We start from the raw sequence: 18,156 nt of genomic DNA, 5'->3' as shown, positions 1-18,156 counted from the left end.
CAATTTCAATATTTAAATCAGCTCCGTGTTGATTTCCAGCATGAAGTTGATTACTCTAAATCCTTGGAGCCGGAGATGTACAGAAGCCGTGGCGTCCTGCAGGGAGCCCGTTAAATGGCCTCCGCTGATGTCTCCCGGCCCTTCACACTGCTAGAGCAGCACAGCAGGCTGGGAGAATCACCCTCTTTGTGATTGAGTTTGTAGACCTTTATATTGAATGGGCTCCCGTGACAATTAGCAAAATCTGTCTTAGTTGTATCTGCCATTTAATGTGTAATTTACAGTTTATAACCGACTGCAATGTGTCTGTTAATTCATGGTTTTAGGGTATAGATACGTTCCCAAGATAGTATTTCGTGTTTGCTTTGTTTGACTCTTGTACAATAAACTGCAACCTGTGGTTTAATTCTTTCAGTACAAAAAACTAGAATTTTGGATTTCTTCCTTTTAAAAAAGTGACTGGTCTTGCTCAAGAGCATAACTCACCATTTAAAGCCAGCATTCACTACTTAAAAACAGACTGTACCACTTAAAGGGGAAGTGCATTCTGGCTGGACTGTTTGTGGAAGTGAGTCTGAGTAGGAAGAAAAATGAATTATGGTTCAACTGGGGAGAGCATGCGTCAAGATTCTCTGACACTGCACTTGATGCCTTAGTGGAGGAGGTGCAGGATAGATGGGATCTATCCTTAGGGGATCAGGAGGTTCTTCAGACAAAAGCTCAGAAGGCAGTGGGAGCAGATAGCTGTGGTGTCAAAGGCAAGGGCCCAGCTGAGGATCTGGATGTAATGTCACAAGAAGTTCAATAATCTCACACAAATAGTCAAGATCAGAATGCATATTTACTGCCACACCATGCCAATTGCACCACTAGCCTCACACACTGCTCAATGCATCACATCCCCATCAATAACTATGGATGTACTGGCAGTGGAGGGGATGCAGAGGAGATTCACCGGGTTGATTCTGGAGTTGAGAGGGTTGTCTAATGAGGAGAGATAGAGTAGACTGGGACTATACTCATTGAAATTTAGAAAAATGGTGGGGGGGATCTTATAGAAACATATAAAATTATGAAGAGAATAGATAAGATAGAAGCAGGGAGGTGGTTTCCACTGGCGGGTAAAACTAGAACTAGGACGCATAGCCTCAAAATAAGAGGGAGCAGATTTAAGATTGAGTTGAGGAGGAATTTCTTCATCCAAAAGGATTGTGAATCTGTGGAATTGCCTGCCCAGTGAAGCAGTTGGGGTTACCTCATTGAATATTTTTAAGGTAAAGATAGATAGATTTTTGAACAGTAAAGGAATTAAGGGTTATGGTGAACGGGTGGGTATGTGGAGCTGAGTCAACAAAAAGATTGGCCATGATCTTATTGAATGGCGGAGCAGGCTTGAGGGGCCAGTTGGCCTACTCCTGCTCCTAGTTCTTATGTTCTTATGTCTAACAATCTCTATTAACCATAACCTATATCTAACATTTATAGCTTCACCTAATCCTCACACACTTAGCACTGCCTTAGGTCTCACACCCACATCTCCCAGCTTGTACACACTGCCGGTAATTCAACCGTGACAGCCAGATCACCCAAAGAGATTGCACAACATTCACTGTCATACTGCCCCCTCTTTTACAGCACTAGTCCGTGCATCACTAGAAGAGGCAGCAGCTAACGGGCAAGGGACAGATATGACTTACTCCCACGGAGGAGATGGTACTCACAATTATGGGTACTGAGACTGTGCCAGTGTTGGGGCCAAAACCATTGGCAATAACAACAGCATCATACCTAATCCTCCTCCTCCCATCCCGCTTCCCTTGCATCCCACCATTGTTTTGGAATCCTAAGCTGCCGATGATGGAAACAGGCATTTCTCTGCTTTCCCCCTCCTTCAATCACCACAACCTTACCCTTGTGCCTTTCTCATTGCAGATACCCAAGAAGTAATGCATGCCCAGGTAATGGTGGGAAGCAAAGTGGAAGAGCAGAAAGACACATGAAGAAGAAACACCATCACTCATTCTCACACTCACAGTCACAAGTTCAGACACTGACAGTATAATTTAGAGGGTAGCTCAAGGACAGGACCTGCATGTGATGAGACACCGCTGTGGGTGGCCTGAAGCCAGGGCAAGGGTCAAAGATATTACAGATGCCAGTTCACTGGAGGATTCGATCGCACACAATTTTTGTTTTGGAGGACTCAGAGAAGCACTTCAATGGGGTGAGTGACAGAAGGCTGATGGGTATGTGTAACAAAATGTGGCGCATTGATGAAGCTACTAGAATACCTGCAAGCAAGGAACATGGAGGAGTCAGGCACCAACTTGGCACAGGGGTTTACACAGATCTTGGAGCCTATCCCTTCCAGCATGTATGTGGCAGCCAACTCCACTAACACAACTGTAGATCAAAGCATGATGTTACATCTGACATCTCAGCTTCCATTGCAGCACAAGCAGAAGCCACTCAGAATCTGGGTGCTTATGTGGAAGCCGAGACTTCTGAAGGTCAGCTTGCTGCAACACAAACGAGATTGCTGTCATCCTGACTGTGGGGAACAGCGTTCATAGAATCCCTACAGTACAGAAAGAGGCCATTCGGCCCATTGAGTCTGCACCGACCACAATCCCACCCAGGCCCTATCCCCATATCCCTACATATTTTACCCACTAATCCCTCTAACCTACGCATCTCAGGACACTAAGGGCAATTTTAGCATGGCTAATCAACCTAACCCGCACATCTTTGGACTGTGGGAGGAAACCGGAGCACCCGGAGGAAACCCACGCAGACACGAGGAGAATGTGCAAACTCCACACAGACAGTGACCCAAGCCGGGAATCAAACCCAGGTCCCTGGAGCCGTGAAACAGCAGTGCTAACCACTGTGCTACCGTGCCGCCCACGTTCAAAGGGGCTTGCAGGGTTTATCAGCAGTTTGGTGATTTGTCCTTTAACAAACTACTAGGACTGCAGAGGAACTTCCCAGGCAAATATAGTATGATGGTCTGGCATAGAAAGGGTTAACATGGGACTGGCCACAGTATTGCCTACACTATCATGTGGCATAACCCCAGTTGAGAGGGCAGTCTTGTACTGGACAGAATCAAGTATAACTACAGCTCCTAACTTAGACCTTCGTCTGTACATAGTTACAAGTAGTTAATACTTATTGTTAAACTACATAAAAGTCAGAATCTCTTCATGTGACCTATTGAACTACACACATCTTACAACAGGAAGTGGCAGTTGTTCCATTAAGCATGTACCAGCCGTCCCCTCTCAGAAAGGCAGCATTCATCCTTCCAGCCACTGTCACTCTGCCAATGCCCATGCTGTTGCATGTCAGCCAACTAATCCAGATTTCTGATGTCAATGCTGAGGTGATGTAGACTGAGGCTGGGCCTCCGAGAGCCAGAACTGCTTAAGGCCATCCTCCAGTGTCCTCCACTAAAGTCAGCAGCCTTCCATCAGCCATGTTGCAGCTACAGGACAGATATGGTTTCGGAGTACCAGGACAGGCATAATACACATAAGACACACATAAGACAAGTACTAAGGCAATACACAAAGATGATTAGTTGATATTTCTTTGCAATATGGTTGGCTTGATTTTTAAATTTGGCTTGAAATGTTTGTGTTGGCTTTTAATCTAGTTGTGACCAAGTGGATGCTGTGATGGTCAGTGGAAGAGGTAATGTAAGGTGGGACTGTTGGTGAATGAGGAATTGAGGTTGTGTTTAGTGGTATCACAGTTGAATGAGCGGTCACGGACATCTTGGACAGAAAGGGGACTGTCTAGGTTCCATTTCAGAGTATTTACCTGTGCTGAAGACTGTTCTCCCTGACTGCCACACAATTTTAACAGTCGCGCAGCCGCTTCCCACTGATCTTGGCTCTTTTGGTTGGGAAGTGGTCAAGCATCAGGCTACCAAAGCTCCAGTTGTTCAAATTGCCTGGACCTGCCTGCTGCCTCTTGTAGATTGACCGGCTTTCTGCATTGCCATCCGGGAGTGAAAGTCAAAAATCTCTTAGATGATAAGTGAGATAACCAGGTTACAAGGAAGCTCTGTTATATCAAAGACTTAACTCTTAAACAGACTGGCTTACCTGTCAGTTCTTTAAAGCTGGAACCCAGTTTAATGAACTGACAATCACCAATCTTACACTAAAACTGGCCTTTCTGTACGACTGGCTGTGGGGAACAGCATTCAGAGAGGCTTGCAGGGTTTATCAGCAGTTTGGTGATCTGTCCTTTAACAGACTACTAGGACTGCTGAGGAACTTCCCAGGCAAATATAGTGTGATGGTCTGGCATAGAAAGGGTTAACATGGGACTGGCCACAGTATTGCCTACACTATCATGTGGCATAACCCCAGTTGAGAGGGCAGTCTTGTACTGGACAGAAAAGTAGAAGGCTCCGGGCTGTAGCTCATACCAAGGTCATTCAGGGGTATATTCACACAAAGTAACATTGCCAATTCCTTTATCAACAGATGAAAGGGAGGCCAGAAATGTCAAATGCTTATAAAGGTTGTCCAAGGCAAAAACTTACAAACAAGAGTTAAATCAAAATTCAGAATTGATTTCACTATGTTCTTTTGCGCCAAAATTATTATATTGCACGACTTTGAGATCTGAACAGTGGAAGAGGTTGCCGGTTGGCTTAATTAAGATTGCTCATTAAAACACAATGTTGAGCTCTTCGCGATTCCTAAGATACAGAACCATTCCTACCCACATTGGGCTGAGAAATGGCAAGAAACATTTGCACAATACAAGTGCCAGATAATGTATGACAATTTCCAATAAGAGAGAAACTAATCATCTCTCCAGCTGAATTCCCCACTATCAGCATTCTGGAGTTGCCATTAACCAGAAACTTTACTGGACAAACTATATAAATACTGTGGCTAAAAGAAATGAGAGGCTGGGAATTCTGTGGAGAGTAACTCACCTCCTGATTTCCCAGTCTGTCTACTGCTTACAAGTCTGAGAGTGATGGAATACTGTCCACTTGACTTTTTGAATGCTGCTCCAACAACACTCAAGAAGCTCAACACTATCCATGCTAAAGAATCCTACTTGAATGGCATCCCATCTACCATCTTAATATTCACTCCCTCCACCACTGACGGACAGTGGCAGCACCATGTACTATATACAAAGTGCATTGCAGCAACTCACTAAGCTTCCTTTGACAGCATCTTCCAAACCAGTGACCTCTACCACCTATGATGGGAAGGGTAGCAGACACATAGGAATATCACCACCTGCACATTTCTCTCCAGGTCATGCACAATTTGTGGTGTGATTGGGAAATAATACTTTTTCTCTCCAGTTCTGAGGTGGTGTACAACATCTGTAGCCTTGGAACATGGTGGACAACTCCACAGAGATCAAGAATTATTCTCTGGTCTGATATGGATGCTATTTTTTAAAACATTTTTGGGAATATGGTGGTATTCTGTAAAGAAGGCTGTGCATGTTCATGATTAGTTAAACTGGGGGGGGGGGGGAAGGTTGATAGAGACAGCTCGTCTAGGAGATCTGAGAGATAAAAGGATAAAGGTGCTAGATGAATACACTTGTAATGAGAGGCAATGGTGAAGTTGAATCTACAAGTAAATAAATTGGGTTTTGAAAGTTTGCATTAGGAGATAGGTAGGGAATTGACTTTTCAGATGTTAAATTTCAAAGGTGAGTTTACAAACAAAGATCATTAAATTTGATTTGACCCGAGAGTGGAGGCAATAGGAAAACGTGTAAGATTATGTTGTGGAAAAATTGAGCTTAAAGAAGTGCTGAGGACAATGGAATCAGTGATGAAAGGAAACACTGAAACCAAAAGAGAAAATGCTGGAAACTCTCAGCAGGTCTGGCAGTATCTTAAAGGAGAGAAAAGAGCTGACATTTCAAGTCCAGATGACCCTTTGTCAAAGCTCACTGAAACCTTCTTGTCTATGTCTTAGTATATTTATAGCCACTGAGTTAGAAAGGGAATCAGGAGTGATCACTTACAGTTCAGGCACATCTTCAATACCTCTCCATGTTCACACTAAAAAAGGTTGTTTCAAGATGTATTCCAAATTCCACATGATCCCAAACCTGTGTCATTATTCAGAACCAAAGGCTGTGCACAGAATGGTTTATCCGAGAGTAACAATTGCCCTCTATTTGTGGTACAACTGGAATGTGCGCTGACTACAGTCTCCTTACTTCTTAAAACACTACATCATATCTTTTCATCAAATCACTGCATCTACATGGCAAAACTGATAGATTTACAATCCGCATGGAGTTATCAAATCCCCAGAGCAAATTCAAATGTACAGTCAGAACCAAAGACATGAGAATTTTCTGACACTTCAACGCCCAAAAGCTTCTGAAATCCAAATTAGTTCAATCATCTACAATCAAAGGCATAATTATGCAAACTACCGCACAGGATGCTGTTTGTTTGGTATTTCCATATTGTCCTGATCTCATGTGCCTACTAATCAAAACCATGTATAATTTAAACTGGAACTAAGACAAAATCCCTGCATCTTAAGCTCATTTCCAGAACAAATATTCCAACCATATTTTGTTTCCCAGCTTCCGTTTTAAAATTTGGGAAATGAGGGGAGACAACTTTCATTTTAGTTCAAGTTATTTTAAAGCAAAGACAGATTTTTCCCCAATTTGCCTCCATCTATATAAATGATCTGCATGTAGAGACAGAGTGTAACATAGCACAATTTGTGGATGATACTAAAATAGGTGGGAAAGTAGGCAGTGAAGAGGATATAAAGATTTTACAGATGGATATATATAGGCTTGGAGAATGGGCCAAAATTTGGCAGCTGGAGTTGAATGTGGATAAGTAGGAGGTTATCCATTTTGGTAGAAAAAACAGAAAGGCAAATTATTAACTAATTGGAAAGCAGATTCAAACTGCACCTGGGCAGAGGGATCTGGGTGCCTATTTTCATGAGTCGCAGAAAGTCGGCGTGCAGCATGTAATAAAAAAGGCAAATGGGGTGTTGGCATTTATTGCAAAGGGACTGGAGTATAAAAGTAGGGAAGTGTTGTTGAGACCAGTTTTGGTCTTATTTGAGGAAGGATGTGGTGTCATTGGAGGCAGTTCAGAGGAGGTTCACCAGATTGATTACACAAAGGGTTGACACAGGAGGAGAGATTAAACAGTTTGGGCTTATACTCGCTGGAGTTTCGAAGGATGAGAAGAGGTCTGATTGAGGTACATAAAATTTTAAAAGGGATTGATAAAGTAAATGTAGACTAAATGTTTCCTCTTATGGAGCAATCTGAAACAAGAGGTCACAGGTATAGGTTGAGAGGCGGTAGATTTAAAATTGAAATGAGGAGGAACTACTTCTTGCAGAGGGTAGTGAATTTGTGGAACTTGCTGCCCCATAGTACGGTGGAGTCTGAATCATTAAATGGTTTCAAGGAGATAGATGGATTCCTAATAAAAAAAGGATTAAGGGGATATGGGGAACAGGTGGGGAGGTAGATTTGAGACCAGGGAGAGATCAGGCTCAAAGGGCTGAATTTGTCTATTTTTGCACCTAATTCCTATGTTCCTAACCTTATTCCAGTGTTTCAGAAAAGCAATGCAATACAAGTGAAGATTGTGTAAAAATTCAATTTTGCCAATTGATACCCTTACTATGTTCCTTTCTAACAGTTTTTTGCTTCTGATATTTGAAACTGCATGAATTTGTATCATGTCTTGGCCAAAAGCTAGTTAAATGATCAGTTCTTCCATTGTCCAACAAGGAACAGGGATAGAGGGGCCTGGCTGACTCACCTTTTAACCGATTTCTTGCTGACTCACTCCGTTTTCTTTCCCTCATTGTCTCTGATAGCTGAGATATGGCAAAAATCACTTATGAAATCAAGTCACGTTACTCTTTGACATTCTACCTTGTTAGTGGAATATTTTAAAAAATGTAAGTGAGAGTTCTCCGATAATTCTATAAGGCTTTACAATCTGTTGTTTTTTCTGTAGCAACATCTCCAATTTTGAAAACTCAATGTTTTTTTGTAGATTCTCAAACAAAAATTACTTTCATAGGAAGGAAGTCAGTCAATAAGAATGCATGGCAGGAATTAGCTTCCTGTTTGGAAGATCCTGCAGATGCATACTGATGTATGATGCCAAACAATAAACAGTGTGGAGAAGTTCAATGCGATTTCCAGTAAAGTAAACTAAAACATTCACTGCACCGCTGGAAAAGTTGAAATCAAAAAGGGAAGGAAATAAACATGTTTGTGTCCCAATTAGAAGGTAATAAGTTCAAGTTCATGGGCTGCCTGCCATTAATAGCCACTTGGTAATTGTTTGGGTTCATCAGCTCCATTGCAGGTCATTGGACTTATTCCTACGTGCAGTCCAAGCATTCTAGAAAAAAGGGGGTAGGGTGGAAAGAAGCAACAAATATTTGGAGAGGTGCCAATTTTTATCAGTATAATTGTGCCTCCCACATGCCAAATACGGTGCATCATGGAGCAGGACCACTACAGGGGGCCACAGCACAAACTGTCCCAGGACCACCTGCAGAACGTGGCAAGCAGCACTGCATAAGACTGAAAAAATATCACAATGAAGGAGCACGATGAAGCGAATAAGATGCTGCGGTAATACTTCCATCAGATGCATGTCCAGAGACATAAACCAGAGGACAACAGCTTTAAGAATAGTTGAATTTTACTCATTTTAATAAATGTAGTTTGACGACTTCAGGGCTCAGTCAGTTTGAGCATTTTTCACAGCATGTTGAATTGAATTTTAATATTTCATGGCTAGTACAGGAACACTGTGTTCACTGCATGTTCCTGCTGACACCAAAAGACAAACAATGGCAAATGAATAACACAATGTATTTTCATCAATGAGATTGCAGCAGATAGTGGACTGGGTTTATCAGGCAGCATCAAAGCTCATCGTTAACCCTGAAGAAAGTCTCCCTGAGAGATCTGGGATCTATGTGACCAGAACCTTGCTGCTCTTGACGTGCAATGGATGTCCCAGCATGGAGCTGTAGCAACATTATAAAGCAGTCCAGGTAGCCACACCCACATGGTAACTTAATGGGGCCAATTTGAGCGCAGTCTGTCTGGGGACCTTTGGGTTGCTGCACTGCCATGCAGCTTAGAGGAAACATTGAACATAACTGAGCACATGAGAATCAGGATATCTGATCTCCAGGGGTTAAATTAGGAGGAAAGATTAAATAGGCTCAGGTTGTAGTCCCTAGATTTAGAAGGTTAATTGGTAATTTGATCACAGTTTTCAAGATATTAAGAAGAGATAGGGTAAATTGGGAGAAACTATTTTTAATAGCTGGGTAGTTGATTGAGAACACAGTTTAAAATTAGACCCATACCTTTCAACAGTGAAATTGGCAAGTACTCTTTCATGATAAGGGTGGTAAAAGTTTGGAACTCTCGTCTGCAAATGACAACAGATCAATTCTTAATTTTAAATCTGAGATCTAATAGATTTTTGAAAATTCATGGGAGAGGCCGAAAGAGGAACCATTTAATAGATTGTTATCCAAAGATATCAAGGGATATGGGGCAAAGGCAAATACAATGAGTCACAGGTCAGCCATAATCTCTTTGAATGACAGAACAGGCGCGAGAGGATAACTGGCCTACTCCTGTTCCAATATTCTTAAGTTTCTAAGTCAATGGCTTGGAGTATGAATTAATCAAATTTTCTCCATACTTAATGCCACTAGTATATCCTTGAAATGTCATTAATATCACAAGTTGCTGAACTTTCACAAATTGAAGGACAGATTCAAAATGTGTGGGTGTACAAAGGGATCTGGGTGTCCTTGTACACCAGTCAATGAAAGTGGAGAGGCACATGCAGCAAGCAAGTAGGAAGGCAAATGGAATGTTGACTTTCATTGCAAGAGGATTTGAGTTCAGAAGTAGGGATGTCTTACTGTAGTTGTACAGGGCCTTGGTGAGAGCACACCTTGAGTATTGTGTGCAGTTTTAGTCTCCTTACCTAAGAAAGGATATACTTGTCATAGAGGGAGTGCAGCAGAGTTCACTTGGCTGATCGCGTGGGCAGGACTGTCCTACGAGGAGAGATTGGTTTGACTGGGCCTGTATTCACTCGAGTTTAGAAGGATGGGAGGAGATCTGATTAAAACGTCTAAGGTTCTAATAGGGCTGGATAGAGTAGGTGCAGGGAGGATGTTTTTCCTGGGTGGGGGAAATCTAGAACCAGGGGTCACAGTCTCAGGATACAGGTAGACCATTTGGAACCGAGATGAGGAAAGACTTCTTCATTGAAAGGGTAGTAAACTTTTGGAATTTTCCACCACAGAAGGCTGCAGAGGCCAAATCACTGAATGTATTCAACAACGAGATAGATTTTAAAAAAAGATTTTAATTGCATTAAGGGGTATGGGAAGAAAGCAGGAATGTGGCAATGAGATTGATGATCAATCCTGATCATATTGAATGGCAGCGCTGGCTCGAGGGGCTGAATGGCCTCCTCATGCCTTTTCCCTCTTTTTTGGTGGAATGTCAGATTTGACCAGTCAGGAATTTTGTGACAGATATCAGTTATAAGCCAAAGTCTGACATTCATCAAACAGCAAAAAAGCAGGATGGTGTGTCATCACTGGTTATTCTTTCCTCGACTGTCCACCTTTCAGATATTTTCAGAGCTATGCTGAGGGGGCTCTGGGAACAACATCCCTCTCTATCCTTATCCGTTTGGTAAAGAGATTAATGGGAAGCCAAATCAATACCTGAGGGTCTCATGTAATCAGGTGATACAAGGAAGGAGATAGTGTACATATATTTCTCGGAGTAGCAATGTGCTAACATTTTTCAATTTAATACTGGTGTACTGATCAGTGGCAGGTCTGTTTTGGCTGTCTCGTTGTAAAATTATTTTGAAAGTTAATATTAATATGTCATTTTGCGAGTAAACAGCCAATAGTCTATCTGGGACCACATCTAAATGTTGTAAGCAGACAAATGGATCTTCAATCCTTGACATTTTTTAAGCTACTTTATTTTCTCACCTTTTAAGACCTTCCTGTTGGACAACATTCAGAGACCAAAGGAGATAATTGCCTCCTGCCTTCCATTTTGTAACTAAGTGAGGGAGCAGGCTCCATTTTAACCCTTAACTACCTGGCAAACAAAACAAGGATGGGATGGAAATTCAGTGTTGTCGACCCCAGTTCCAAATGTACAAGTAGTGATACAGGCACAACATGTGGGGGTAGGGCCTGGGTGGGATTGTAGTCGGTGCAGACTCGATGGGCCGAATGGCCTCCTTCTGCACTGTAGGGTTTCTATGATTCTATGATTCTATGTCCTCAAAGCGGGACGTTCGAGGCCAGCCTGAAATTGGGCCTTGGGGCCTCATTTATATGAGCTGGATGAAGTACTGATACCTCATCCCTCAACTCACCTTATCCGAATGAAGTGAATATTGAGCCACTGACTTCAGCCACAACAGTCTGAAGTGACATTGGGGGAGGGGATGACTGGGATACTGTGGAGTCGGGGGAAGCACTCTGCTCCTCTCGATTCTACAGTAACATTCCTCATGAAAACATTCTTGTTCGTGGTGAAAGCTGCTTTGCCTGGTGCAGTCACTGAAGAGTCTGAACCAGAGCAAGCCCAATTCCTGCTTTACTCATTGAAAACCAATTTGCAACACGGGACCTGAAACACGGGATAGGCTTTCATTAAGATATGCAAAGTTCCTAAAGCCTGTTTTCAGTGACCATCTGTGAATTCTGTGGCAAGTATCTCATCTCCTGACTCCCCAGTGCCTGTCCATCATCTACAAGGCACAAGTCAGAAGAGTGTGATGAAATGTTCGCCACTTGCCTGAGTGTAGGTCCAACAACACTCAAGAATCTCGACATCCACCAGGAAAAGCAGCCAGCTTGAGCAGCACCCCACCCACCACCTTAAACATCACTTCTGTCATCACCGATGCACAGTGGCAGCAGTGTGCACCATATATAATATTCATTGTAGCTACTCTCCAAGCTTCCTTCATCAACACCTTCCAAACCTTTGCCAGTGAGAACAAGGGCAGCAGATACATGGAAACACAACCACCTACAGTTTCTCCCCCAAGCCACACATCATCCTAACATGGAACTATATTACCATTCCTTCACTGACTTTGGATCAACAGCACTCTGAATGTACCTATAACAGATGGACTGCAGTGATTCATCACCATCATCTGAAAGGCAATTAGGGCTGGGCAACAAATGTGGCCTTGCCAGTGATCCTCACATCTCATGAAATTATTTTTAATGGGCCTGGTGAATTAGCAGTGGTCTGACTGCATGACTGGCCCCGGGCTGTTGTGCTGCTAAATTTGACACAATTTTTATCCCTGAAATACGGTAACGCAGGCTGCTCTCTTGCCCAAGGAATCCTATTTTTGTGAGCATGACATTACAAAGTTCCTCTTTAACTTCTGGTTTTCCTGTGAAAGATTTCAAGTAATTCAACATTAATTCTGTACATTTACTGCTCAGGATCTTACAAAATGACTATCAGATTTGGGCAACTCCACCCACCCCCCCCCCCCCCAATAACATGAGGAAAAATTGATGGTGATTTAATGATGTTATTCTTCATGATTAAAGGTTCACAACAGCATTTGTACCATTACAAGAGCCATTATTATTACTGCAGCTAAAGCAATGTTTTTAAAAAGTAGGCTCTCTCGGGGAAGCTTCCCTTTGTGTATTATATATCGTCAAATCATAATTATTTTAAAAAATAATTTATGCTTGCGCTGCACAAAATGCACACAGGAAATTTCCATCATGTGGTTTCGAAAATTGTTTGTCTCTTTCTTGTTTTTCCATACCAAATACTGTCCTCAGCTACAGATAGTATATTCCCAATTCGTTCTGAAGCACTGACCAACATCACTCTGTGGCAGCATTTCAGCAGAGATGTCTTTCTGATTCTCTCTCATTTCCTTCCTACAGGGAAGCACCTGGGCTTTACTCAGTGCTTCCTCACGGAAACAAAGCTGAGACCAGCAATACAACATCTTAGGAATAGGTCACAAAACTCTAAATGGCCATGAGTAGTTCTGCCAACATCCTGTGCCACCTTGGCACCTTCAAAAGATTAAAGTGTACATTATTTAAAATCATAGAATCCCTACAGTACAGAAGGAGGCCATTCAGCCCATCGAGTCCACACCGACCACAATCCCAGCCAAGCCTATTCCCGCAACCCCACGCATTTTACCCTGCTAATCCCCCTGACGCTAACGGACAATCTAGCATGGCCCATCAACCTAACCTGTCATCTTTGGAGTGTGGGAGGAAAACGGAGCACCCGGAGGAACCCCACATAGACACGAGGAGAGTGTGCAAACTCCACACAGACGGTAACCCAAGGCTGGAATTGAACCTGGGACCCTGGCACTGTGAGGCAGCAGTGCTAACCACTGTGCCGCCCACATTTAATCTGTACATTTGGCGTGTTTTGCAAGGTGAGATACTGGGGAGCAGAATGCTTTGAATTTCAGGTAGGTAGTCCTAGATATTTTATCGCTCCCAAAAATGGGTACACAGGAGGATGTTACACACTGCACATGCCTGTTCCTGTGGTTCAAGGACCATGTTAAACTCGTGCTGGGAACTTCACTGCTTTAGAGTTGCAGCCAGCTCTACCTGCACTATTTATTCACTATGTGCCTGTTTGGGGGTGGGGAGAGGGGCAAGTAGGTCTCTCTGAAGTGACACAAAGACAATCAACACCGCTTAATGAGTGCAGGCAAAGGAAAACTTCAGAAACTGGAGAAAATGGCTGGAAGTAGTTGACATGATGTGGAGATGCCGGCGTTGGACTGGGGTAAACACAGTAAGAAGTCTCACAACACCAGGTTAAAGTCCAACAGATTTATTTGGTAGCAAATACCATAAGTTTTCGGAGCACTGCTCCTTCGTCAGATGGAGTGGAAATGTGCTCTCAAACAGTGCACAGACACAGAAATCAAGTTACAGAATACTAATTAGAATGCAAATCTCTACAGCCAGCCAGGTCTTAAAGGTACAGACAATGTGGGTGGAGGGGGGATTCAACACAGGTTAAAGAGATGTGTATCGTCTCCAGACAGAACAGCTAGTGAGATTCTGCAAGACCAGGGGCAAGCTGTGGGGGTTACTGATAATGTGACATAAATCCAACATCCCGGTTTAGGCCGTCCTCATGTGTGCGGAACTTGGCTATCAGTTTCTGCTCAGCGACTCTGCGCCGTCGTGTGTCGTGAAGGCCGCCTTGGAGAACGCTTACCTGAAGATCCAAGGCTGGATGCCCGTGACTGCTGAAGTGCTCCCCAACAGAAAGAGAACAGTCTTGCCTGGTGATTGTCGAGCGGTGTTCATTCATCCGTTGTCGTAGCGTCTGCATGGTTTCCCCAATGTACCATGCCTCGGGACATCCTTTCCTGCAGCGTATCAGGTAGACAACGTTGGCCGAGTTGCAAGAGTAGGTACCGTGTACCTGGTAGATGGTGTTCTCACGTGAGATGATGGCATCCATGTCGATGATCCGGCACGTCTTGCAGAGGTTGCTGTGGCAGGGTTGTGTGGTGTCGTGGTCACTGTTCTCCTGAAGGCTGGGTAGTTTGCTGCGGACAATGGTCTGTTTGAGGTTGCGTGGTTGATTTCTGTAACTTGATTTCTGTGTCTGTGCACTGTTTGAGAGCACATTTCCACTCCATCTGACGAAGGAGCAGTGCTCCGAAAGCTGATGGTATTTGCTACCAAATAAATCTGTTGGACGTTAACCTGGTGTTGTGAGACTTCTTACTGGAAGTAGTTGAGACAGGGCACTCAGTTTCTCTGATGCCTCATTGGATGCTCTGTTGGGCAGTGAACAAAAGGAGAAAGGTTCTTGTTCCCCCGGTCAGGAGAAAACCCTTCTGACAACACTTCCGATGCCAGTGGGAAGAGGTCAATGCTAGAAGTTTAGCTCCCAGGACATGGCTGCAATGCAGAAAGAAGTTCAATGACCTCACAAGAGTTGTCAATGTCAGAATACTGGTCTTCCATTTTCTCAGGCTTGCATCACCTCCAGCCTCACTCTTCTCCGTTCTACCATTACACCAATAGCTAACCCATATCTTTCTCTTTGACTTCAAGTGATGAGAATGTGGAGATATCTCAGCTACTTATCAAGAGGACAGTCTTCATGAAGACAGACCATCACTTAATCTGATCTTTGAAAGCACCTGTTTGGAGACTTATACCACACATACTTTAGGCGCTAGGTTAGGGGAGGGGGCTTTACATGGTGACTCACTAGGTAAACTATGCTCGAGCTAGGGCAGGAAGATAGAACATCACAAGGGCCAGCTTGCAGCTGAATGTGATCACATACTAACTCTGCCGCAAAGGATTCAGATGCAGGCTTCAAGGGGCAAACATGGCGAAGACTGAAACGCATGTAAAAAATTCTAGGTGCACTGGGCAGATTGGCAGCGAGGATGTGCACAATCAGGGATTGGAAGAGTCCAACTGCAACTTGCGTCAAGGCTTCACGCCTAACATAGACCAACTGACCAGCTGCTTGAACTAGCTTGGCTCTGGGGACCAATATTGGCAGGGTTTCCACAGTGTCACATCACATCACACTTGCAATGGATTCTCTTACAGACTCAGAGCAGTGCCAAAGCACAGTCCCAGGAGGGTTTATATATTAAAAAAAGATTGTTATTCAGTCAGGGCATGTGGCATCACTGGAAGGACAGTGTCTATTACCCATTCTTAATTGTCCTTGAGAAACTAGTGGTGAGCCACCCGAGTGGTCTGCTCATTTCAAATGTTGCATATAGGTTATACTGAATAACAATGACAGATTTCTTTCCCTAAACCAATATTTGAGAACCAGATGGACTTTTATGACAATCCAATTGTTACATGGTCACCATTTTACAAAGGATATACAGCACAGAGACAGGCCATTCAGCACATGCCAATATTTATGTTCCATTCAAACATCATCCATCTTTTTTCATCTAGATGTACAATCATAATCATCTATTTCCTCTCCCACGAATGCTTTCATATTTAGTTAATTAATGGAATTCCAGAAGCCATAGTGGGATTCGAACTCCTACCTTTGGATCATTTGATCAGGTTTCTGGATTACTAGTTCAGTAATTTAATCATGATGCTACTGTTCCCATCAGGTCCCAGAAAGCTCCAGGGAAGAGGCACTTTTTGTCCCATCTCACATTCTCTGGAAGGGGACTGAAGACATTAGAGACATCATGTACCTTTCAGCATCATCAGTGCGAAAGTTCCAGTATGTTAAATAAACTATTTCTACCTTCTATGTCATGTAATTGTCTTGCTTTATACATCATCCACAAACCACATCTTTATAAGGCATACACAGAAATTTGATACCTATTGACACACCCAGAATCTCTCTTCTCACCTCAGGCCATCTCAAAATGATGGCAACACTCTCAAACAAGCTGTTTTCACACTCATACATTGCATTGTTTCTGAAAACAGCATAACTTTTCCAAACAGCTACCTTTTTCAACTGGTTTGAAAATTTGTTAAAACAAAAATTGTGCACTTTAACTTTTGAAGAGGAAAATGTCAGATTTCAAAAGAATATTTCTTCCCGAAGGGTTTTGAAAGTTCTGACTGAAATCACAACCTATCCTCAGTGACTAGTACAGAGCCCACATTCAAGTTACACCAATGGAGGAATACTGTGGACTTGCTAATAATTTGAAAAAACATACTTGATACTAAAAAGAGGAAAAAACATTTCTTGCATTACAAACCAAACAGACTCATTAGAGGGCTGGGAATTTCTCTGGCTACTCAAAGGGGATATTCATTAACATTTGGTCGGGTAAAAAGATAAATAAAAGGTTACTGCAAAGAAAACAGTTTGGAAATAGAGAAAAAGGATAGAAGTACTGTTCAGGTGGAAAAAAAACCTGCAGGCTGCTTTTGCGACATCTAATAACAAGGTTTGTTGAAAGCAAAATGTTTTCTTAAAGGAAATCTTCTGTAGAATGGCGGATGTTAATATCTCTTATTGGCAGCTCAAACTATCAGAGTAAAATAACAATATTCCGAATGGGAGCTTGAGACTTTGTTGATAAAACCTCCTTGAAAGCCCCCTCATCCCCATAGCAACCAAACTTTCCAATCCAGGATAGAACACCATTTCTCCACAACCTGAACTCCAAGAAGCTAATTGTCAAGGGCTCAGAAAGGTGCAACAAAAATGTTACATTTACTTACAAAAGATTACTTATTAGAATAAAAATTACATTTTAATTTTAAAATCTTACAAATTTTAATCATTTTAACTGCTGTGTTTTGAAATGAGGTTTGCATTTAGGCACAAACGAGACAGACAAGAAACGTTTCACTGCACCAAGGAACTTTGTATAATCCCCGAAGACGCTTCCTTCAAGGAGTGAAACTTTAGAAACAAATAGGATGTGATATTCGTTTTTTAAATAACTAAACCTAGTCATAGCGAACCGGTTCATTGCCTAATGTAATCCCGCTAAAATCAGTGAGTTATTGCTCTGTAAACTGCAAATAGCTCTAACTCACACACAGTATGGTCACAGAGTCAGACAAAGCTCACTCACTGGCAACCTCCTGCAACCTTCGACGGTCGTTCCTAAGTAAGACAAATGTGTCACAATTATTTTCACAGCTGAACAAGCAGCCTACCTTCCACTTCCACACGGGAGGGGTCTGCAGACAGACAGCTCAATGGGGACGGCACTCTCTTCAGTCTTCACTAATAAAAGAGGAAGGCATAAAATCGGTGTCTTCAGCAGAGCACCTCTTCAGCTGTCAAACTAAGCGGACGGCCGGGAGTGGGCAGGATAGTGTGTCCGGAGAACCTCTTCCACCAGCGGCACGCCCCGCCACTCTCCAGCTCCACCTCCTTATTCCTGTACCAATTCAAAATAAACAGCTAAACGTTTAAAATGCCGGTCGGATATCTGTGTTATTTCTTTATGACCATATTCAAGCTGGACAGAGGAATAGGTGGAAAGGCAAGTTGCAGTGGGATATAAACAATTTGCAAAGAGATATTGATAGTTTAACTAAGTGTGCAAAACTT

At 42.8% G+C, this 18,156-nt stretch overlaps 1 protein-coding gene across 1 annotated transcript in view; it reads right to left on the bottom strand.

The window, feature by feature from the left end:
- ripor1 (RHO family interacting cell polarization regulator 1) overlaps positions 1–17,953 on the bottom strand; it is a 320,548-nt gene extending 302,595 nt beyond the window's left edge. Inside the window, exon 1 of the mRNA XM_078210944.1 lies at positions 17,757–17,953. The gene's annotated coding sequence lies outside the window, so the exon portion shown is untranslated. The remainder of the gene's footprint in view (positions 1–17,756) is intronic.
- Between the last annotated feature and the right edge of the window lie 203 nt (positions 17,954–18,156).

Source organism: Mustelus asterias, chromosome 4 (genome assembly GCF_964213995.1).
Source record: "Mustelus asterias chromosome 4, sMusAst1.hap1.1, whole genome shotgun sequence".
NCBI classification, from domain to species: Eukaryota; Metazoa; Chordata; class Chondrichthyes; order Carcharhiniformes; family Triakidae; genus Mustelus; species Mustelus asterias.
The sequence above is the reverse complement of the archived record's forward strand: the minus strand, read 5'-3'. Positions and strand labels throughout refer to the sequence as shown.